At 45.2% G+C, this 24,856-nt stretch overlaps 1 protein-coding gene across 4 annotated transcripts in view; it reads left to right on the top strand.

Annotated features, from left to right (window-relative positions):
- Positions 1–15,493: 15,493 nt before the first annotated feature.
- The window catches only part of RASSF2 (Ras association domain family member 2), a 48,487-nt gene continuing 39,124 nt past the window's right edge, over positions 15,494–24,856 (top strand). For 2 of the 4 annotated variants that reach the window (XM_043479795.1, XM_043479792.1), the window contains exon 1: positions 15,494–15,742. The gene's annotated coding sequence lies outside the window, so the exon portion shown is untranslated. Of the gene's footprint in view, positions 15,804–16,249; positions 16,428–22,567; positions 23,718–24,856 lie in introns of those variants that run through there. The other 2 variants (XM_043479793.1, XM_043479794.1) reach the window with 2 other exon arrangements.

The following is a 24,856-nucleotide window of genomic DNA, read 5'->3' as shown; positions in this document are numbered from 1 at the left end:
TCTGTGTTTCAACGGATATTGGCAATTTGATCTCTGGTTCTTCTACATTTTGATCTCTGGTTCCTCTAACTATGAGCCATGCCACCTAGGGCCACCCAAGACAGATGGGTCATAGTTGAGAGTTCTGACAAAACCTGGTCCACTGGAGAAAAGGATGGCAAACCACTTGAGTATTCTTGCCTTGAAAACCCCATGAACAGTATGAAAAGGCAAAAAGATATGACACTGAAAGATGAACTCTTCAGGTCGGTAGGTGCCCAATATGCTACTGGACAAGAGTGGAGAAATAGCTCCAGAAAGAATGAAGAGGCTGAGCCAAAGCAAAAACAATCACCAGTTGTGGATGTGATTGGTGATGAAAGTAAAGTTCAATGCTGTAAAGAACAATATTGCATAGGAACCTGGAATGTTAGCCATTGAATCAAGGTAAATTGGAAGTGATCAAACAGGAGATGGCAAGAGTAAACATTGACATTTTAGGAATCAGTGAACTAAAATGGACCGGAATGGGCAAATTTAATTCAGATGACCATTATATCTACTACTGAGGGCAAGAATCCCTTAGAAGAAATGGTGTGGCTCTCATAGTCAACAAGAGTTTGAAATGCAGCACTTGGAAGCAATCTCAAAAATGATAGAATGGTCTCTGTTCATTTCCAAGGCAAACCATTCAATATCACAATACTCCAAGTCTATGCCCCAAGCACTAATGCCAAAGAAGCTGAAGTTGAATGGTTCTATGAAGACCTACAAGACCTTCGAAAACTAACACCCCAAAAAATTAGCTTTTTCATCATAGATTGAAATGCAAAAGTAGACAGTCAAGAGATACCTGGAGTAACAGGCAAATTTGGCCTTGGAGTACAAAATGAAGCAGGGCAAAGACTAACAGAGTTGTACCAAGAGATTGCACTGGTATAGCACCCACTTCCAATAACACAAGAGGTGACTGTACATATGGACACAATCAGATGGTCAATACTGAAATCAGATTGATTATATTCTTTGCAACTGAAGATAGAGAAGCTCTACACAGTCAGCATAAACAAGTTCGGGCTCAGATCATGAACTCCTTATTGTCAAATTCAGACTTAAATTGAAGAAAGTAGGGAAAACCACTAGACTATTCAGGTATGACCTAAATCAAATCCCTTACAATTATACAGTGGAAGTGACAAATAGATTCAAAGGATTAGATCTGATAGACAGAGTGCCTGAAAAACTACGGACAGAAGTTTGTAACATTGTACAGGAGGCTATGAGCAAAACCATCCCCAAGAAAAAGAAATTCAAAAAGCCAAAATGGTTGTCTAAGGAGGCTTTACAAATAGCTGAGAAAAGAAGAGAAGTGAAAGGCCATGGAGAAAAGGAAAGATATATACATCTGAATGCAGAGTTCCACAGAATACCAAGGAGGGATAAGAGAGCCTTCTTAAGTGGTCAATACAAAGAATAGAGGAAAACAATAGAATGGAAAAGACCAGAGTTCTCTACAAGAAAATTAGAGATACCAAGGCAATATTTCATACAAAGATGGGCACAATAAAGGACAGAAACAGTATGGATCTAACAAAAGAGAAGATATTAAGAGGAGGTGGCAAAAATACACAAAAGAACTATACAAAAAAGATCTTCATGACACAGATAACCATGATGGTGTGATCATTCACCTAGAGCCAGACATCCTGGAGTGCAAAGTCAAGTGGGCCTTAGGAAGCAGTATCATGAACAAAGCTAGTGGAGGTGATGGAATTCCAGCTGAGCTATTTCGAACTCTAAAAGATGATTCTGTGAAAGTGCTGCACTCAATATGCCAGCAAATTTGGAAAACTCAGCAGTGGCCACAGGACTGGAAAAGGTCAGGTTTTACTCCAATCCCAAAGAAAGGCAATGCCAAAGAATGCTCAAACTACCACACAATTGCACTCATCTCACCTGCTAGCAAAGTAATGCTGAAAATTCTCCAAGCTAGGCTTCAACAGTATGTGAACTGAGAACTTCCAGATGTTTAAACTGGATTTAGAAAAGGCAGAGAAACCAGAGATCAAATTGCCAACATCCACTGAATCATAGATAAAGTAAGAGAATTCCAGAAAAACATCTACTTCTGCTTCATCGACTATGCTAAAGCCTTGACTGTGTAGATCACAACAAACTCTGGGAAATTCTTAATGAAATGGGAATACCTGACCATCTTATCTGTCTCCTGAGAAATCTGTATGGAAGACAAGAGGCAACAGTTAGAACCTGACATGGAACAATGGACTGATTTCAAATTGGGAAAGATGTAAGTCAAGGCTATATATTTTCACCCTGCTTGTTTAACTTCTATGCAGAGGACATCATGCAAAATGCCGGGTTGGATGAAGCACAAGCTAGAATCAAGATTGTCTGGAGAAATATAAATAACCTCAGATATGCAGATGATAACACCCTTATGGCAGAAAGAGAAGAAAAGTTAAAGTGCTTCTTGATGAAGGTGAAAGAGGAGAGTGAAAACCTGGCTTAAAACTCAACATTCAAAAAACTAAGATCATGGCATCTGGTCCCATCTCTTCATGGCAAATAGATGGGGAAACAATAGAAACAGTAAGAGACTTTATTTTGTGGGGCTCTGAAACCACTGCAGTTGATAACTGCAGCCATGAAATTAAAAGACACTTGCTCTTTGGAAGGAAAGCTATGACCAACCTAGACAGCATATTAAAAAGCAGAGAAATTACTTCACCAGCAAAGGTCCATCTAGTCAAAGCTATGGTTTTTCCAGTAGTTGTCTATGGTTGTGAGAGTTGGGCCATAACAAAAGCTGAGCACTGAAGAATTGATGCTTTTGAGCTGTGGTTTGAAGAAGACTATTGAGAGTCCCTTGAACTGCAAGGGGATCCAACCAGTCAATCCTAAAGGAAATTAGTCCTGAATATTCATTGGAAGAACTGATGCTGAAGCTGAAACTCCAATACTTTGACCATCTGATGGTAAGAACTGCCTCATTGGAAAAGATCCTGAGGCTGGGCAAGATTGAAGGCAAGAGAAGAGGATGACAGAGGTTGAGATGATTGGATAGCATCACCGACTCAATGGTCATGAGTGTGAGCAAGCTTCAGGAGTTGGTGATGGACAGGGAACCCTAGTGTGCTGCAGCCCATTAGGTTGCAAAGAGTTGGACACAACTGAGCGACTGAACTGAATTGAACTGTACATCTGGAAATTCTTAGTTCATGTACCATTGAAGCCTAGCTTGAAGAATTTTGAGTATTACCTTGCTAGCATGTGAAAAGAGCTCAACTGTGTGATAGTTTGAACATTCCTTTGCATTGCTTTTCTTTGAGATTGGAATGAAAATTGATCCTGTCCAGTCCTGTGGCCACTTCTGAGTTTTCCAAATTTGCTGGCATATTGAGTGCAGCACTTAAACAGCATCATCAGGATTTGAAATAGCTCAGCTGGAATTCTTATAGGACTTTGGTAAACATTTCTTGCATCTTCTCCATTCTTTTCCTTAGATCCTGGATCATCTTTACTATCATTATTCTGAATTATTTTTCTGTAAGATTGCCTATTTCCACTTCATTTAGTTGTTTTTCTTGGTTTTTGTCTTGTCCCTTCATCTGGGACATAACTTTCTTCTTTTTCATTGTGATTGACTTGCTGTAATATGGTTTTTGTTCTAACAGCTGTGGAACTGTGCTTCTTATTGCTTCTTCTGTCTGCCCTCTGATGGATGAGGCTAAGAGGCTTGTATAAGCTTCTTGATGGGAGGGACTGGTGATGGAAAAAACTCAGTCTTTGTTTGGTGGGCAGGGCCTTGCTCAGTAAAGCTTTAATCTAATTATCTCTTGATGGGTGGGGTCGCACTCCAGTTCAGTTCAGTTTAGTCGCTCAGTTGTCTTTGCAACCCCATGGACTGCAGCACGCCAGGCTTCCCTGTCCATCACCAACTCCCAGAGCTTGCTCAAACTCATGTCCATTGAGTCAGTGATGCCATCCAACCATCTCATCCCCTGTCATCCCCTTCTCCTCCTGCCTTCAATCTTGCCCAGCCTCAGGGTCTTTTCAAATGGGTCAGTTCTTTGCATCAGATGGCCAAAGTGTTGGAGTTTCAGCTTCAGCATCAGTCGTTCCAATGAATATTTAGGCTGATTTCTTTTAGGATGGACTGGTTGGAGTTCCTTGCAGTCCAAGGGACTCTCGAGAGTCCTCTCCAACACCACAGTTCAAAAGCATCAATTCTTCGGTGCTCAGCTTTCTTTATAGTCCAACTCTTACATCCATACATGACTACTGGAAAAACCATAGTTTTGACTAGAACTTTGTTGGCAAAGTAATGTCTCTGCTTTTTAATATGTACTCTAGGTTTGTCATAACTTTTCTTCCAAGGAGCAAGCATCTTTTAATTACATGGCTGCAGTCACCATCTGCAGTGATTTTGGAGCTCAAAAAAATAAAGTCTCTCACTGTTTCCATTGTTTCCCTATCTATTGGGGAAACAAGATGGTGGAGGAGTAGGTGGATGTGGAGTACATCTCTCTCCACAGATACATCAGGAATACACCTTCAGACACAGAAGTGCATGCAGAACACCAGCTGAGAGTGGACAGGAGTACCTAATCTGAGGAAAAGAATATATAGAACCATGCAAAACTTGCTTAAACATCTGGACAACTCACTGCTGAACAATCATCAACAGGAGAATGTTGCATCCCACCAAAAAAAGATACTCCTCATCCGAGGGCAATGGAGAAGCCCCAGCAAGATGGTAGGAGGGGCAAAACTTCATTTAGAATCAAACCTCATACCCGCTAGAGATGCTTGGAGGGCTCAAAGAAACCTTGTGCACACCAGGACCCAGAGACCCCACAGAGACTGAGGTAGAACTGTGTTTCAGTGTCTCCTGCAGAGGTATGGATCAGCAGTGGACTGCTGCAGGGCCAGGGTGCAATAGACCTGGATATGGCATAAGCTCTCTTGCAGGAGGTCACCATTAACCCCACCATAGGGAACTTACACAGGATTGGGGAAACAGACTCTTGGAGGGCACAAACAAAACCTTGTGTGCACCAGGACCCAGGAGAAAGAAGCAGTGACCCCACAAGACCGACCCAGACTTGCCCATGAGTGTCCAGGAGTCTTCAGCAGAGGCGTGGGTTGGCAGTAGCCTGCTGCATGGTTGGGGGCACTGAATGCACCAGTGCATGCCTGGAACCTTTTGAAGGAGGTCATCGTTATCTTCATTACCTCCACCAAAGTTTGGCCTCAGGTCAAACAACATGGAGGGAACACAGTCCCACCCATCAACAGAAAGTTGGATTAAAGATTTACCAAGCATGGTAAAGATTTACCAGTCAGTCTCTCCCATCAGGAAGCTTCCATAAGCCTCTTATCCTCCATCAGAGGGTAGACAGACTAAAAACCACAATCACAGAAAACTAACCAATCTGATCACATGGACCACAGCCTTGTCTAACTCAATGAAACTATGAGCCATGCTGTGTAGGGCCACCCAAGACGGACAGGTCATGGTGGAGAGTTCTAACAAAACATGGTCCACTGAGAAGGGAATGGCAAATCACTTGAGTATTCTTGCCTTGAGAACCCCATGAACAGTATGAAAAGTATAATAAATAAATTGTTTATCCTGAGGTGACCCAGCCCTGGTGTCAACTGGCTCTATTGGTAGGGTTAATGGTGAACTCCAAGAGTGTTTATGCAAAGGGGTGTCTTCCTGACCTGATGCTGCCAGCCCTCCCATTCCTGTGGTAAGCCCCTGCTGACACATAACTCCACAGGAAACTTTCCAGTACTATCAGGTAGTTTTGGTTCACTTGTCTGTGGGGTCACTGCTCCTTTCTTCTGGGTCTTGGTGTGTGCAAGATTTTGTTTGTGCCCTCCAAGACTGAGGGAGTCTCCATTTTCCCCAGTCCTGTGGCAGTCCTATATTCAAATCCCACTGGCCTTCAAGGCCAGATTCCCTGGGGATTCCCACTCCCTTTCTCAGATCTCCAGGTTAGGAAGCCTGAAATGGGGCTCAGAACCTTCACAACAATGGGAGAACTTCTTTGGTATTATTTTTTTCTAGTTTGTGGGTCACCCACCCAGTGGGTATGGGATTTGATTTTATCATGATGCCCCCCCCCATACTATATCTCTGTGGCTTCTTGTTTGTCTTTAGATGTGGGGTATCTCTTTTTCGTTGGTTCCGGCATCCTCCTGTTGATGGTTGTTCTATAGCTAGTTGTAGGTTTTGTTCTCATAGGAAGAGATGAGTGCATGTCTTTCTACTCCATCATCTTGAATCAGAAGTCCTCTAACAATCATTTTAAGTGGAATTCTCCTCACATTTCTAGTAATTTTTGTTTTATATCTTTAGTTTCCATGTTATTTGGTGTTTAGATGTTTATAGCTTTCTAAAGAAGACATATATTCTTTAGAAAGTGTGATTTCTATCATGATAGTCTCCTTTATTCTACTTAGTGCTTTGAATTTTAATTTCAGGTTGTTCAATATCAAAATCACCACTTTATTAGTAGTAGGAGGAAGAAGAGGGGTATTTGTGTCTACTTGGTTTCTCTTGTCCATCCCTTTATAGTCTGACTCTTTATAACCCTATGGACTGTAACCTACCAAGCTCCAATGCCCATGGGATCTTCCCAGCAAGAATATTGGAGAGGGTCCTATTTCCTCCTCCAGGGTATCTTCCCCACCCAGAAATTGAACTCTCATCTCCTGCATCTTCCTGCATTGGAGGCTGATTCTTTACCATTGAGCCACCTGAGAAGCCTTGGGCAAGGACCAGTAAATGGGCAGCCTTTCAGGCTGTTAAGAGATGATGTTGATGCCCCCAATATCATCTCTGTCCCCTAGCCCACTTGAGTTCACCTACAGCTGCAAAGGAAGATAGTTTCCAGCACACTGATAGCTTCCTACCACCATAAGCATCTGTGTATCTTGCTTTTTCTCTGCTTAAAACTTGGAAATTATGAGCATTTGCTCAACTGTAGGCAGCTGTACACAGAAGTGGATTCAGGGGTTTAACCTCAACCAGTGCGGGACTGGTACAGTTGGCAAATGCCCTAGTCTTCCACCCTCCAATGAGACAAGTCTAAAGCACATTCCACACAGTTTCTCAGAGAACTTATACAATTGAGCTCCCTTGCCCACAGGGGTAGCCTGCTTATTATCACAACTTTAATTGGCCTTACTCTTCCCCTTGATCCACTTATCCACTCCCTCACTGGTGCTTTCTAGGATTACCTCCCAAAGAATCCACCTGCATCAAAATTCTTGTCTCAGGGTGTAGTGATTTCAGAATTCTTTAACACTCCTTCCTTAAAGGTAGACCTAATTTCCCTCCCCCTGAGTGTGGGTGAATTTCATAACTTATTTGTAAAGAATGCAATAGCAAAGACAATGTGTGTTTTTGAGGCTAGGTCATGAAAGACTTAAATCGGATCATTCTCTTGGATCATTCTCTCTGGGAGAAGCTAGCCACCATGCTATGAGGGCTCTCAAGCAACCTTATCAAGAGGTACATGTTGTTGGGGCAGAACTTGGATCTCCTGACAAGTATTTCACTAGGATGGAAATTCCATGAGATATAGAGACAGGAATTTTTGTCCTTTTTATTTACTGCTGTGTCCCCAATGCTTAAAATAATGCGTGGTACCTGGGTGCTGCCTACAAACATTCACTGAATTAACTGCTAAAGAAATAGACCAGCTAATACAAACATATCCTATTAATGTCATTATAATTCAGAGATGAAGATTCCTCTGCTTACCTAGCAAAAAGTCAACTGATCCTCGGTGCCCCTAAAATCAGACTAGCTACAAACTTCAGCACAGCAACATTCAAAGTGAGAAGACAATCTTGTACCTGCTATGACACCATCAAGGCTAGCAGTCTGAGTGACGATTAGTGGGTGTCTCTCCTATGCCTGGCTGAGGAGACAGAAAACATAAGGGTCCAGAGAGGGACTTGAGATTCATTTCCCAGGTTCATATTCCTGTTCTAGCACCTGCTGGCTGTGGTCATAAGGAAGGTACCTAGCCACTCTGTCCCTCAGTTTCCTCATCTATAAAATGAAAATAAAAATACCCCCTCCTCCTAGGGTTGTATGAGCATTAAATGAGTTAATGCTTGTAAGTTGGCAAACAAGGAAATACGATTCATTTTTTCACTCATCAAATATGTGTTGAGTACTGTACAGTGTACAGTGTACACTGCAGATGGAGAAGGAGATGAACTGATAAATAATACACCATCTTGGTTCTTGGGCTGGTTGACCCAAGAAAGTGGTCCTTGTAGATGCATTTTGAAACAGTGCTATGAGAACACTGAGGAATTCATGGGGTGAGTGGGGCCCTCATGGAGAGGGGCACTGCCTAAACATGAACCTGGGCTGCCAGAGGTGTAAAGGCCAACAGATATGAGATGAACAGATGGTGTGACCACTCAGTAGAGACTAAATATTTTCCCCTCTGTGCACCTGTCCCCATTTTGAGAAGTCCTGGCCCTACCCTGCTGCTGTCCACAGAGACTGAGTGTGTTGATGTTGGGTGCAGGATCTACATGCTTGTAGACTTAAAGATAAAGATGTTCATCTGGGCAGATGTGGAGAGATGGCAATACAAGAAGCAAGGAGGAAGAGAGGGAGGGAGCAGGTAGAAAGAGACAGAGAGACAAGTGCACGCGAGTGCGCGCGCGCGCACACACACACACACACACACACACAGATTGAATCCTATAGGTCATATTCTAGTTCATTCTGGGCCTGGCTCACTTCCTTCCCATGAGTTCTGCAAGAAACTCTTGTTTCTTTAAAATCAGTCTCACGGACAGCAAAAGGAACAGATGTAAAGAACAGCCTTTTGGACTCTGTGGGAGAAGGCGAAGGTGGGATGATTTGAGAGAATAGCATTGAAACATGTGTATTATCATATGTGAAACAGATCGCCAGACCAGGTTCAATGCATGAGACAGGGTGCTCAGGGCTGGTGCACTGGGATGACCCTGAGGGATGGGATGGGGAGGGAGGTGGGAGTGGGGTTCAGGGTGGGGAACACATGTACACCCATGGCTGATTCATGTCAATGTATGGCAAAAACCATTACAATATTGTAAAGTAACTAGCCTCCAATTAAATAAATAAAATCAGTCTCATTTTTCCTAGGCTGGTTCAAATGGTTTCTCTTTCTTGTAACCAAATGATGTGGTGAGTTGATTTATCTAAGTCTCAATTTCTGAGCCTGCCAAATGACGTTATTTGAGCAGGTGCTGCCTAATATTTTTCTGGGCTCCATTATTCTTATTTCTTATCATGCCTAACTTGGCACCTTGCATACAGTTGATGTCTAGCAAATATCTCTTATATGAATATAATTTTGAAAGTGTATTTCATTTGTCTTATGACAGGGTAACATTTTCACACCAAGTAATTAGCATTTCAATACAACCAAAAGCGGGAAGGGAGCTTTGATAGAATGTAACCTTGGGGTTAAGGAAACTCAGATGGATTCCAGAAAAATCATATATAATCTCCTATCTAATTTGAAACATAGTTCAGTTACCAAATTCTATTTATAAGTACTTTGTTTAGAGGAATACCTGCCCAGAGAAGGTGCTTCACTAAATACTTTGTGTGAAAAGAGACACATTTCCTGGAAATAAACTAGTCAAGTCCATGTACCTCTTTTTTGTTGCTGTTGTTGTTGTTGTTGGCGGTGCTGGGTCTCTGTTGCCACACACAAGGTCTTCATTGTGGTACACGGGCTTCCTCTAGAAGCTGTGAATGGGCTTCTCACTGTGGCGGCTTCTCTTGTGGCAGAGCACAGGTGCAGGCTCAGTGGTTGCTCTGCACAGGCTCTCGGTTGTGCCACACATGCTTAGTTACCCAGCAGCAAGTGGGATCTTACTTCCCTGGTCAGAGATCGAACCTTGCATCCCCTGCATTAGAAGGCAGACTCTTAACCAGGGAAGTCCAGGTCCATGTATTTTGAACCCTTTTCCCCTCTTACCAGTCCCTGTCTGCACTCCCACTGGAGGGGGGAAATCTTACAAGATATGGCTCCTGTCTGGGGCTTGAGATGCATATTCCTGAGCTTACTTAAATATGAAGCAGACTTCTACCCCCAGGAAGCACATGACCTCAAAGAAGCAGCAGAAAAGTATTTCTAGAGCCATCCTCCAGTAGAAATACAATGCATGCCCACAGATGCAATTTAAAACTTTATAGTCACATTAAAAATAGTTTAAAAAAGTGAAATTAATTTTAATAATATATTTTATATAACCCAACATAACCAAAATATTACTATTTAAATGTGTAGACAATATAAAGAAAGTTATTCATAAGATATTTTGCTTTCTATTTTTGTACTAAGGTTGAAATCAGGTGTGTATTTACACTTCAGTTCAGTTCAGTCGCTCAGTCGTGTCCGACTCTTTGCGACCCCATGAATCGCAGCACGCCAGGCCTCCCTGTCCATCACCAACTCCTGGAGTTTACTCAAACTCATATCCGTCGAGTCGGTGATGCCATCCAGCCATCTCATCCTCTGCCGTCCCCTTCTCACACATACTGTACTCTTTTTTCTCCTTGTTTCACTATTTTCCATCTTTGTAGGAACTTTTTTCGGCTGATCACTGGTCCAGTGGCTAGGATTCAGCACTCTTAGCACTGCGACCTGACCTCAATCCCTGGCCAGAAACTGAAGTTCTGTTTTGAGTTGCTGTAGGCTGAGGCCATCCAAGATCAAAACTACCTCAAATTTAGTGACTTCATCTATTTACAATCATCTATTTACCTTATGCTTTTATTGGTTGGCTATTTGGGCTAGACTCAGCTGGACTCCCCCATGCATCAGTGGTCAGTTCTGGGTTGGGTAAGGGTCTTTACTGATCTTGTTTGTACTCTCCCACACATCTGGGGCCTTGGAGGACTAGCTGGGCTGCCTTTTCTCTGGGACATTCCCCAGCCAGCTAATGCAGGTTTATTCACATGGCAGAGCAATGTTCCAATAGAACAGAAGAATGCAAGGTTTCTTGAGGCCCAGGTTCTGAAAAGGTACAGTATGACTTCTGCCACATTCTACTGTATTGGCCAAAGCAAGCTGCAATGTCAACCCAGATTCAAGGTGGATAAGGAGACTCCACCGCTTTGTGAGAGGAACTGCAAAGTGTATGCAGAAAGGGGATACTTGTAATCATTCTGGCAATCCATCTACCACTTTCTGGGTAATGTTGTCAACATACCAAGACCTTGAAATTGAGAAGCTGAGTGTTGGAGTGTTGGTCCCTTAAATATTACTTAGCAGCAGGATCCCCAAGCATGTCTGGTTGAGCCCCAGAGTATTCCTGAAGTTTATGAACCAATCTGTTCGTTTAAGTTGTGACTTAGAGCCTCTTCTATCTTCTCAACCCCTTCCCTCACTATTTGTCCAGGGAATCAGGTTGGAGGCAAAACTCAATGACAACCTCACCTCCTTTCTTTCAACTAAAGCTTTGTTACTGGGCCAAACTTGGTTTCTTCTTTCACTAGAATGAAAATTATCTCCCAAGAGGGCCTTTTTTTCACCTCTCAAACAGATTTATAGCTAGCCCACTATGCTAATGTGCCAGACATGTCCAGATGTATTCAGGTGCCAAGGGCAGACCTCACTTAGGCTTCCCTATTTCTTTATTAACTCACTGGATCTTCCTTTGCAGATTCTCACCTCCTACATAGCAAATGGAAAAAATGGAGTCTGATCTGATAAACAGTCCTGCTGGTCTCCTTAGGTTAAAAATACTGAGTTCTTCCTCTCTTTCCAGATCTCTCCAAGATGGATCTTTAGGGGATAGTATCTTCCCTTCTCCTATGGACGCATTTGAGGCTGGTGCCTCAGCTCCCTTGACTGCCCTGCAGAGGGACTGCTTTGCACCATCCCTTGAAAGCAGAATGCTGAGGGGTGGTGTCCGCATTCATCAGTGTTTGGCTGGCGGATACTGCTAATATCTGCAGCTTGTATACCTCATGGTGCAGTGCTCCCTGTCTTCTCTAACCTTAACTCAGCCCTCACCAACGGTCCCTCTGAGTCCCCATCAGCTCCAGGGTCAACTTGCCCTCTCCAAGTTAGGTCTTAGAGCAGATGTTTTGTGTCACCTTCCCTCAGTCCACTGTTCACTCCCAGCATAGCTGGGGTGGGCAGCTCCATACACAGTAGTTCGTCCTACCTCAAGTGTCAACGGCAGTAGTTCTGCCTTTTCTACCTCAGATGCTTCCTTGAGGTCAAAGATATTCACACAACCAGGAAGTAAGAAGAGGTAAACTTTCTTGGGAATAATCCTCAACTGTTGTGGAATAAGAGTCAGTGGATAAATTTCCAGCTCCCTGACCTTCAGAGAGAACAATGCTGAGGTGCATTTTACAGAGTTGCTTAGAGGCCCCAAAGGAATGGAGGACCAGTTGTATATACAGTATTAACTTTTTCTCCTTTTTTTCCTCACACTACTGCTTTCTGAGATCTACTCCTAAGTACATGACTTGCACCCAGTATCTTCCCTCACATTCTGCTTGAGGAAGCTCAAACTAAGACAGGTGCTACAGAAGGACATGGTTCACCATTTAGCTTTCTTCTGAGGCCCCTGGTCCTTGGGAGCAGGTGAGAACTCTACATCAGGTCCATGCCATGCAGGAACTGTGGGTGACCACAGAAAGCTAAACCCAGGCCCTCCCTTTGGGTAACATAAACAATCCACCAAGTTGACTTTAATGAGGCTCCCCTCCACCCCCAGGACAATGTCTAAGAACCTTGGAGAAAGAAGGAGGCAGCCAGTGCGGTGATCTCCTCTATTTTATCCCCAGAACTCCCTTTGGTCCATCAACATATCTTCTCACTCTGGTTGAAATCACAAAGAAGTTGTAGCATTTCCTAGTGTCTATATCCCCTATTTCTTCTCTCCTTCCCCCAGAAAACACTGCAATTGAAGAGTAGGCTTTGGGCCTCCTGACTTCTCTGCATCTCCTGCTTTTCTTCCCAGGCACAAAGTAGAACTCTGATCTTGGTAGACAAAGTCTGCCTCTTGAGATGTTACAGGGGAACAGAACAATGTTGAAAATCATTTTCTCTGACCATGCTTGATACTTCTGTCACTGTTTCGCTAAAGAGAAAAGGGAAATCAGCTTTGAGACTCCAAGCTCCTCAGTGACCTCCTTGCTCTTTAAACTTGTGCAGTCCCAATATGGTAGCTACTAACCACATGTCATTATTATGCACTTGAAATGTGACTAGTGGAACTGAATATTAACTTTATGTAAGCTTAATTAATTAAAACAAATTTAAAAACTGATAATTCAATTATTGGGAAATTTTAAGCATGTTGGAACAACTTGGGTACATGTGAATATACTTTTTTCAAGTGAAAGTTTCATAAAACCTTAATACAGATCAAGTATTTTTTAATTTTTATTTCAAAATTTAATGCTCAAATTGAGAGTTTCTGAAAAGACCCTGATGCTGGGAAACATTGAGGGCAGGAGGAGAAGGGGATGACAGAGGATGAGATGGTTGGATGGCATCACCGACTCAATGGACATGAGTTTGGGTGAACTCTGGAAGTTGGTGATGGACAGGGAGGCCTGGCGTACTGCGATTCATGGGGTCGCAAAGAGTCGGACACGACTGAGCGACTGAACTGAACTGAAGTGTAAATACACACCTGATTTCAACCTTAGTACAAAAATAGAATGCAAAATATCTTATGAATAACATTCTTTATATTGTCTACACATTTAAATAGTAATATTTTGGTTATGTTGGGTTATATAAAATATATTATTAAAATTAACTTCACTTTTTTTTTTTTTTTTACTATTTTTAATGTGACTATAAAGTTTTAAATTGCATCTGTGGGCATGCATTGTATTTCTACTGGAGGATGGTCTAGAAATACTTTTCTGCTGCTTCTTTGAGGTCATGTGCTTCCTGGGGGTAGAAGTTTGCAAGAAAACATGAAAAACTATCTGGCTGCTTTCTTCAACAGGAGCATTAAGCTCCAGTGATGGAAGTGATGGCCACTCTTTGGCATATGTCTGGGGTGCAGGGAAGGCCAGTCTACAATGAAAGAGAAGACTTGGCTCCTCAGAGAAGACTTTCTGGGTTACTAGAAGCCCTTCGAGTTCTATATTTGCTTCTTACGGAGCTCTCCCTGTAATTCTGACCTTAATGCTGGAGGGAAATCCTCATGTCCTCATAATACATTTCCCTGAAGGTGCTCCTATTACCTGCAAAGCAAAGAAGCTTACTGAGATTTAACTCCAAAGTTTGTGGTGGGAGGGGGGATTAATGATTGAGCTTTGTGTTTTACAGCTCACTGGGAGGGAACCAGAAGATTTTTTTCCTATAGAACAAGTTGATCAGTGGTCTCCTTGTTCTGGGGTAGCTGACACAGTTTTCACCACTAACCTTCAGCTGCATTTTGAATTCAAAAGACTTTTGTGGCCAGCCTGGGAAGCAGATCACCATTTATAACATTGTTTCTAAAGGAAACACATTCCATGCACCAAACAATGAATTTATAAAGAGTGTCTGTCTTCCAGGAGGGATGAGCTGACCCAGCTGTACCCTGAGGTATAGTTTAACCCTTAGTCTCTGACACCGAAAGGCCTGGAGATCAACTCTACAGGGCTGGAGTATGTATGTTAGTCTCTTGACTCTGCGACCCCATGGACTGTAGCCCGTCAGGTTCCTTTGTCCACGGAATTCTCCAGGCAAGAATACTGGAGTGGGTTGCCATCCCCTTCTCCAGGGGATCTTCTCGACCCAGGGATAGAACCCAGGTCTCCTGCATTGCAGGAAGCCCATGGTATGTATGTGGGGCTGGGGGAGAATTGCGATAAGAAGGAGGGAACAGATAAGGCGCCCCTCATCTGGGGTGCTCTAGGGATCCTTGTACACAGTGAGGCCATGGAGGCTCAGGGACGGCTAAGAGGGGGAGGTGAGAGGAGGACAAAGAAACTTGGCCTCCATATTGCTGTCATGTCTGCCAGCCCGCGAAAGCCCGCGAAGTCCAAGGGGCCTTGCTCAGCTCAAACCCTTTCTGGAATAAGCAGGTGTTAGAAAAAACAACCCATATTCTCTGCTTGGGGAATCCAGGGCGCTCGACGTGGGCTTCGCGGGGCAGAGTGACTGATCTCTGGGAGTGGCTATCACTGTCCAGAGCGAGCCAAGGGCCAAGACTACATCCCTTTCGGGGGTTTTGGAGAATGCGGTAAGTGAGCCAGCTCGTTCTCCCCACCCTCTTACTTCTACCCCTCCACCCCAGGCCGGAAGAGGCGCCGGCAGCCTGAGCCCTGACTCGCAGGAGGGAAGCAGGCGACGCGCAGCCACAGCTTTGTCTGGGAGGGAGGGGAGAAGCCCCGCCCCCAGGGGGCGGGGGGCCGCGAGAGGAGGGGGAAGAAGAAAGGCCGGGGAAGCAGGGTGGAGGGAGAGGTGGCGAGCTAGAGAAAAGAGTAAGGGAGGGCGGTCAGATCCGATAGAGGCGGATAAAGACAGAGGGGCGGGAGAGAGGACGGGGAAGGGCGGAGGGGGAGCGAGGGGGGCGGGGCGCCCGACCCCCAACTGCGCGGCTGCTGCCAGCTCTGCCGAGCTGCTAGGGAGCCTGGCCCGCCGACTGCTGAACGAGCTCCGTGGCCACCCCCGCCCCCCTACTTTCCAATTCCACGGTCCCCGCAGCGCGCGCGAGATGCAGCCGGTTCCGGACGCAGGCAAGGCGCGGGGCGCGGGCGGCTGGGAGCAAGGCTCCCGGAGCAAGTTGCGGGGCGCGAGGTGTGGTGCACGGGGCGGTCCTCTCTCCCCTCGCTGAAAGTTTTCTCGTAGTGTCCCCTGCTTCTTCCGTGTCAACCCCTCAGTCCCTCAGCGCCTGTTCTCCTCCCTCCTTTCCCAGACGCTGGGGGTTCCAGGGCGTGCGGACTCCGCTGGGGCCGCGTAGGCGTGGAACCGCGGCCAGCCCGCATTCTGAGGGACAAAGTTGTGGTCCAGGCTCATCCTTCCCCTTCGATTCCCCGGGGGGTTCTTCCTTCTCTCCGCGCCAAGGGCGGCGGCAGGAAGCCCTCCCCCCGAACCCCACCTTATTCCCGGGGTCCCCCGGGACTCCCTGGCGAGAAGTTGCTGGGCGGGCAGGTGCAGGGATGTCAGGCCCCGACAGCCCGGGGGGTTGGGTGGGTGGTGGTGTCCGATCCTAATCCGGTTCTCTTCTTCCCGACTGAATCGAGGGTTCCCTGGAGGCGAGTTCCAACCAACAGCGCCTGAGCCTCCCTTGGCCTTCAGAAGGGCGTTGGACGCGCTGGGGCCCTGGGTCCTCCTTGCACTTCCCCTTTGCTGGCTCTTGGCCTGCCTCCAGAGCCTGAAGTCGTTGAGAACCTCGGCTTTGCGTCCTGTCTCACTGAAGAGGCAAGTGCCTTGGGCCGACTCTGGCCACCACTGCATTTTGAGCGCCTGCATTGCCCTCAGTCCCTACGCTGGGAGAGCCCTAGGGACAGAGAGAGGCACAGTGGCCTGACAGGGAGCTATGAGGCTCTGTTTTATCCTGGGGCGCTCCTTGGGTCCTGAGTTGTTCACTGCACCTCTGCCCCTCAGTGACAGAAGGAGCTGAGGGCCAAGCTTCTGAGCACTGCCATGCACTTTATTCCCAGGTGTGTGGAATCTGGATCCCTAGAGCTTGTTCTCCCAGAGAACAGAGTTTGTCTAGAGCTGGCCAAGTTCATAGTATGTACCTCACATGTAATGAATGAATGCAGGCACCAATGAGCTGACAAATAACAGTTCCTGTCACAACTGATCTTGATACAATGGGAGGAAAGAATTAGAAACAATGATTCTTTTGAACAGCTGTGAAACAGAGCCAGGGGCCTTCTTTCCAGAGCATCTGGTTGAAGAATCTGGGGTTGGATTTATTTTATTCATCAATCTATGTTTACTTACTGGAAACTTTTTCTTCAGGTGGTCTGAAGAATTAAACCTCTTGTGGCTAAGCTATATTACGTTGTTTGAGAAGAGGTTTTGTTTGGGTTTTTTGTTTGCTTGTTTTTGTTGTTTTGTTTTAAACTTGTGTCCAAATTCAGTGTTTCAGGGACTAAAATTGAAGTCAGCCTGCGAGGTGCCCATTTGGGATCAGAGATTCTGGAGTAAGGCCATGAGTATGGGCAGCCACTGTGCTTTCTCCTCTGAACAGGTCAGCCTGATGCCTGGGAGCTGCAGCAATCCAGTGGGCCTCAGGGGGATGGAAGAGGGCCTCAAAGGATGGCTGAGCTCAGAGAGGCAGGATAGCTTTGGAAAGAGGGTAGTTCTTGCCCTGGGACAAGGAATTGGAGACACCTGGGAGTCTGGGCTGGTTCAATTCAGGATTCCCTGTGCTAAGAAAGCTGGAAGGTGAATCCTGCTCCTCCTTCAGAAGAAGGGAGAACAGAAGTGGAGTACTGAGTGGATCTTTGACATGCAACCTAAACATACTCCATGTTCCTCTGTCCCTGTTTTTATGCTGGTGAAGTCTGGTTAGAATGATGAGGACACCTTTGGGAGACCTGGTTGAGAGAAGGCCAGGGGACCTGAAGCCCCTAGTCACATCCTTGTCCAGGGGAAGGTAAAATGCCCTCTGCACCTGGGCGAGCAGGCCAGGGCCTGTGCAGTATCTGCCCCTGCTCTATTTGTAGCTGGCACCATCCCCACCTTCCTGAGAGTGGTTTCACTCTGCTCCAGAGTCCACTTCTCTGGGGTTCATGCAGAGGTGGGATGAGATTATCAGAGAATCCCTTGGAGAGCTTGGGGAAACTGGACGATCCCAAGAGCAGTCTCAGGATTTGTCCACGTTCCTTTTCCTCTGCCCAGAGTGAAAAACTGGGAAGGTCTCAGCAGTGTTTTGGAACATGGAACAAGACATCCAGTCTGTCTTCAAGCCATAGTTGCAGTTTATAGCGTTTATAAAACTAGGGCAGTGGTCCTTTTCTGCACCTCCTCGCTCATCCCACTGCTCATCACAATATGGTCCGATTATTTATCCCAGTGACACACCGTGCTATTTAAACACTCCCTGCCTCTCCAGAAGAATTTTAAATAAATCCTTAAGGCTGGGTTAGCTACCACAGGCCCATGATTGCTGACTTCATTTGTTTGACTATTTGTGGGTTCCTATGGAGGATGTGGGGGAGGGGGACGGAGCAGGAGGCAGAGGGGAAGCAGAGCACAGTAAACAGGAACATCCTCCAGATTCCATTGGCTAGGTGGCCAGGAGGTCATTTTTAATCATCCCTTGGATGGTAGACTCTGGAGCCTGTAATCAGAGGTTGATGCAGCTGCTCAAGGATGTAGAATTCCTGCCCAAGGCAGCTGTGACTGAGCTGGAGAAGGCAACCTCTCACTGATGAAGAGGCAGGGAACGGGCATTTGGTTAATTTGTGGGAGGAGCAAAGTGACTTAGAATGGCTTTTCCTAATCCTTATATTGATAAAAATTAGCAAAAAGATACATTTTATTTCCTTGGACATGTTAAACCAAAGTCATTTGGCAAATACATTTACTTTTACCAGCATGGCACTTTGCCCATAGTGTTAGTTTGATTAACTACTCCTTTCTATAATGAAATGGATTTGGACTTTGAATGGCTTTCAGATTTTCTAGCTGCATAATATTGGGCAATGGATGCTGTCAGCATCCATTCTGTGTTCCCTTGACCTCAACCAGTGCTGTTGGGAGCAAGTGTATAAACGCTCCAGCTCCCTCACCTCTCTGTTGGGGCAGCTTTGGGTCATATTCTATTCTGTCTTTCAGAGTTGCTTAGTAAGACGATTTCACAGTTGCTTATAGTAATAACTGACTCCCGTCACTGGCTGCCTTCCCTTCCCCCTTTCACTTTCCCACTCCCTTTCCACTTGCATTTGAATCCTTGTCCTATGGTCAACCTCTGGGGGAACCAACCTAAGTCTTTAGTTTGTAGTTAAAAGTCATTTTAAGTCTTTGCATCTTCATAGAGAATAGATCTTGCCAAAGGGGAGGGGTGCAGGAGAGGGCTGGATTAGGAGTTTGGGACCAGCAGATGAAAACTATTATATGTAGAATGGATAAACAACAAGGTCACATTGTGCAACACAGGGAACTATATTCAATATCCTGTAATAAACCATAATGGAAAAAATAAAGATAAACCTTGGTTCTGATAAAAAGTGGAAGATTCCTCCCACCCAACAGGACCTGAAAAGCTAGGGGCCACATTTGAAGCTACTTCCAATGTCACTGCATCCAGGAATTGTTCCCTGACTGTGTCCCACAGGACTATAGCCCCATCTTTTGCATTCTCATTCACATTTTGCCCATCCCTTTCTTCCTTGTTTCATTGTTGTCTCTCTTTCACCTTCTGCAGTTTGAGAGTTGAGTCCTTGATTGATGCTTCAGTAGCATCCTGCAAAATGCTTTTGACATCTTGGATTCCTTTTAAATATGGTTGAGTTAATAAAAAGTGAGAAGAAAAAAAAAAGTCTCTGAGTCTCAGTTTCCCCAGCTGAATGATGGAAATGATAACTGTCTCACTGTGATACGTGCTCAGACACAGCGAGCATCCAGGCAAATGTTTGCTGGCTCTTTGAATAGTACAGGTGAGGCTATGATGGATTTGGGAATGGGTATTGTGGTGGACCGTGAAGAATTATGCCTTGGAGAGAGAGGTTTGAGAGCCAGTAGGAGCCAGCTCCAGCACACGCCTGGCCTTGACTGGACTGGGATGTGATCAGTGTCTTAATTTCCGATTTTGTACACAAGTGAGGAGGATAAGAATTACACTAGGTGTCGGAACTTCCATGGCAGTCCAGTGGTTAAGACCCCACACTTCTAGTGCTTCCACTGCAGGGGTTGTGGCTTGGATCCTTGTTTGGGGAACTAAGATCCCACTAGCCATGCAGCATGGCCAAAAATATTTTTTTAAAAAGAATTGTTCTAGGTGTCAAAATTTAACTGTGCCCTAAACTGGCTGAATCATTGTGTATGAGACACTTAGAGGGTTCAGTTAAAGATTATTGAAGTGTTTATGCTATGAGTTTTGGGGGGGCCTTGATTTCCTCACCTCCGAGGCTAGAGATTAGATGATTCCACAGGTCCCTTCTAATCCTTGGTCTCCTCAACAAGAGTCCATTGCATTTTCCTTCTGTCCATACAAAAAAAACCTTTAACGAAAGAAAACCTTTCATGTGTCTACACATAGGTTATCCACCATGGGGCACCCAGGATTGGGCCATCCTAGAGTTTTGCTATAGTCTTTCCTGCTGGCACAGGAGATTTCAGTAGAACTATCTCAGTAAATTTTGCCTTCCTTGTGTGCCAGTTTCACTTAATGACCTAGGCATGATGTGTCCTCACAGGAGGACTGGGGAGTGGGTAAAGAGGATATGGAAATGATACGTCTTTTCCTGAACCACTGTGCAAAGTTGTAGACACCCACATGAAATCCAGGAAAAGTCCATGTGGAGGAAGAGACTTCTATATGACAGAATTCAGCATTCCTGGTTGGGTTTTACTCATAATGCTCTATTTGATAATCCTCCTGAGGGAGCCCCTGACTCAGCAATTCCACCTAGAGGAATTCTTATCCTAAGGATATAATTGGACACATGCAGAAAAATATGTGCATGTGCAATGTCCTGTGAAACATTGTTTATAATAATAAAACAAAAAATGGAGACTAAATGCCCCCAAATAGTAAATTTGTTAATCATGGTGTATCTCTACATTAAAATACCATGTGATTACAAAATATTTAGGATACAGATATGTATCTGTTAATATGGGAAAATATACATTTGTAAAGAGTAGGTTACCAGACATTGTGCTGTTGTTATTGTTCAGTCGTTCAGTTGTGTCCAACTCCTTAACGACCCCATGGACTGTAGCCCACCAGGCTCCTCTGTCCATGGGATTCCTCAGGCAAGAATACTGAAGTGGGTTGCCATTTCCAAACAATGTGCTGGTTTTGTAAGGTCTGTTTATATTTGCCTCTGAAAGGGTATGTGGAAAAATATTAATAGTGATAATAATTCCACTGAGTGGTGGAATTTTGGAAGATTTTAATCTTACATTTTCTTACATTATTTTCAATTTTTTATTGTATTTATAATATGCACAATATAAAATTAAACTTTTAAACCATTTTTAAGTGTACAATTCAGTCTTAGTCCATTTGAGCTATACTGTATAACAAATGCCACAGACTGACTGACTTATAAACAACAGAGACTTACTGCTCACAGTTCTGGAGGCTGGGAGTCAGATCAGACTGTGAACATGGTCAGGTGAGGGTCCTCTTCCAGATCACAGACTTATCGTTGTACCTTCCTGTGGCAAAAGCAGCTGTGGGTCTCCTTTAATCCCATTCATGGCTCTACCTTTGTGACCTAGTTTACCTCCCAAAGCCCCCCCACCAGCTCTTTTTTTTTTTTTATTCCCCCCACCCACTCCTAATGCCATCATAGGATTTCAGCATATGAACTGGGAGAGGACACAAACATTCAGACCATAGCAGTGGCATTGATTGCATTCACTGTGTTTTATGACCATAGCCACTATTCATTTCCAGAACTTTTCCAAACAGAGACTCTGTACCCATTGAACACTAACTCTCCATTCATTCCCCTCACTCCAGCTGCTGGTATCTTCTATTAACATCTTCATGAGTTTGCCTACTCTAGGTTTCCTATAAAAGTGCAACTGAACCATAATTGTCCTTTTGTTGATCTTAATCTTTTCGTTTTTCTATATCTTTAAAATTTAAAAAAAATCCATTTTCCTTGTATAAAAGAAAAAAAGGAACAAGGAAGCCCTGGAGAGAATTGTGGTATTTGGTCTCTCGCATTTTCATTTCAGACTGGGCCACAAGGACCTGGCCATCCTTGTTGCTTCTGCTGCCATCACCTGGGATGGGGGTCAGGGTGTGACCTCCATCTCAGCTGAGCAAAACAAAGGTGGACAGCCAGTGGGCATCAGAACTCATCACATTTGGGACTTGCTGGTTGCTAGCAGCTGGGCCTTGGGCCTCAGGCCTCTACTGCTGAATCATCATATCCCAGGGTTTTTTGTGTGTGGTGGTGGGATTGAGAGAGTGTGCATGGGGTTTGCTGTGCCTTAAACCTAACAGCTATCCTATAGCGAGTAAGGTCCACACCAGATGGAAGTTGGATTGTTGAGACCATCTTCCTTAAAGAATGAGGATGAGAGCCTCAGCCTGTTTGAAATGTCCTTTGTGTATTCCAGATCCTGTAGCTCAACTCAACTTACTAAATACCCACCATGGCACCTGTGGCCGCTGCCAAATGCTTTGTCCGCAGGCAGGGTCGGCCTGCCTGGGATGCAGAGAAGACTTTAACTGGTGGAGTCCATGAGATCCTAAGTACTCTGGGAGATGGGTAGTGGCCTCAGATAATCAGTGCCCTCTTCCTAAAGCTCCGTGCAAGCTTTTATAGACATCTGGGCCAAGGATTGCTCTCTTGTGTGTATGGTGGGTTGTGTATTTGACAAGATAATCAGGGACATGGTGCAGAGGAGTGGAAGCAGGGGAGGTGGTATGTATGTGTGTTTCAGTCTGGTCTGAGGTGAGAGGAGATCAGGAAGCTTCAGTACCCAGAACCTGGATACTAAGTTGCGTGGCTGTATTCAGGGGTCAAGGGAGAAGGTCAAGTGGCTTTGCTGTGGGACGCCTTGTTCTGTGGAAAATGCTTTAAGTTCCTCATTAATCAAGCTCCCAGAGGAAACTGCCCACCCTCCAGCAAGTTGCTGAGAAAATGTAGGTCTGGGAGGGGACACATGTACGTACTGTGCTCTCTGGAAATTACTTTACCTGGCTCTGCCTGTTTTCTCTCTGCCCAGCTGCTCTTTGAATCCCAGACAGTGAGGGGGAAGTGAAAAGACTTTACAGAAATGGCCTTTGAAGACCATTTCGAGAAGTTCTGTTTTTCATGGTGCTGATTTTTCTTTAGGGTTAGTCAGCTGGTTGCAGGACATGAGGAGGAGAGTGTGAGTGTGGTTTTGTGGAAAACTTCCCCTGAGCCTCCTGGAAATGTTCTGGAAACCCCTGAATGAGCTGTCTCTCCTGGGTCCCAGATCTGCTGTGTGAGGCTGAATTTCCCTGCCTGTACATATTGCAGGGTGTTAACAAGGTTAAGAAAGGGTGGATATAAGATGCTGCACCACGGCTGCCCCCAGGGGGAGGCTCAGTACTTTCTGGACCCTTCCTCTGCTTGCCCTTCATTACTGCTTCCAAGGGCAAGGAACCTGCCCATACCTGGGGGTGATGGAAGCCAGCACTTTAGGCTTTTGAATTTCCTATCCTGACTCTGGGGAAGCAAGGAGGGGAAACCCTAAGATCTCTGCACACAAAGCTCAGAGTCTCAGTCAGTAGCACCAAAAAAGGGAAGGACCGCTGGGGTATCCTTAGGAAGGGGATGTGAGGTCAGAGATGAGTCTCAGAGAAGCACTCAGTAAACAGGAAGTGTGGCCAGAGAGAAACCTGTGCTTGTAGGAAGTGGGGCATTGGCGGCAGCCTCCCAGCTTGGCCTGGATAAGCCAGCAGGCCCTGCCGAGCTGATGGCAAGTGGAGGCTCGGAGCACGAGGAGTGACACAGACCTTGGGTCCTCCCTGTGAGACAGGGCTCCAATTAAATCTTGTAATTATTGGGCTGGAGGAGAGCTTAATTTGCCCTTCGGAAGGTAGGACTTTAAATACCCCATAAAACAACCCTTGGTTTTAAGAAATGCAGGTCAAGGAATGTTTAGTCTTATTTGCTTCCACCAACTTCCCATTCTTTCCTCGTGCCAAGTCAGTTATATGGAATTTTGCACTTTGTTGAGTTTTATCCTGTGAGGGGACACATCTTAGCAGGACCCCTTTGGGTGAAGGTGGTGGAGGTGCTGCTTTAGGGAGGGAGAGGTGACTAGGCCCTTCCCTGGGGGCCTGTAGATATTGGAAGTTTTCTTTCTAGGTCTTGTGGGTTCTCTGAGCTATAGTCAAAGTTCTTTACACACACACACACGCACACGCACACACACACACTCCCTCTCTCTCCACACACTCTCATACACCCCTACCTACACACATTCATTTGCACATACTTACACTCTCCCTCACACTGATACTTACACATTTACACATGCATACTCTCTTACACATTTATACCTATACATTACCTCACACATCTACACCTACACATTCACACACATATAACCTTTTCTATATGATTTTTGCTTTCTTTATGTCTTTTTGGTCCCACTCCAACTCCCACTCCATTTGACATGAGGCTAAGGGTCTTTGGGTTTCCTTCTAAATATCCATCCAGAAAGTAAAAAACTTGTGGATGTAGATGAGACTTCCCTATAAACAAGTAGTTGCTCATCTGGGCCCATGAGATGATTGTGTAGGGGGGTGATTGTTTGTTGGGACTCCCTAGGTCACTCACCTGGCCACCTGCCTACTAGCATGGGAGTAGGAGACAGTTCTTCTCAGCAGGAAACAGACCATTTCCTCAGAGCTTCCACAGGCACACTGAAGAATTCAGACCAGTGTGCAAAAGGCCTGAGCAAGAAGGATCAATGCCCAAGCTGTCAGCAGAAGGAGCTGGGGCTTTTGCAGGCCATGCTCCTGGCATGAGGGAGCCCACTTGACTACCTGCTGAGTCTCATATACTCATCTGGCAGGTGTACCAGATAGAGGCTTCTCTGGGGCTAGGAGTGAGGTTGCTTGTCAGCTGGGGCCTTGGACCTGTTGTTAGACCCCCTAGGCTTTTTCCAGAAGGAGGGGCAGGCAGTTTGTGGGGCCCATGAGTGTGAGGAATAGCTTCTTCTGTAGACAG

The sequence above is a fragment of the Cervus canadensis genome, chromosome 10 (genome assembly GCF_019320065.1).
Source record: "Cervus canadensis isolate Bull #8, Minnesota chromosome 10, ASM1932006v1, whole genome shotgun sequence".
NCBI classification, from domain to species: domain Eukaryota; kingdom Metazoa; phylum Chordata; class Mammalia; order Artiodactyla; family Cervidae; genus Cervus; species Cervus canadensis.
This window is presented reverse-complemented; position numbering and strand designations above follow the sequence as displayed.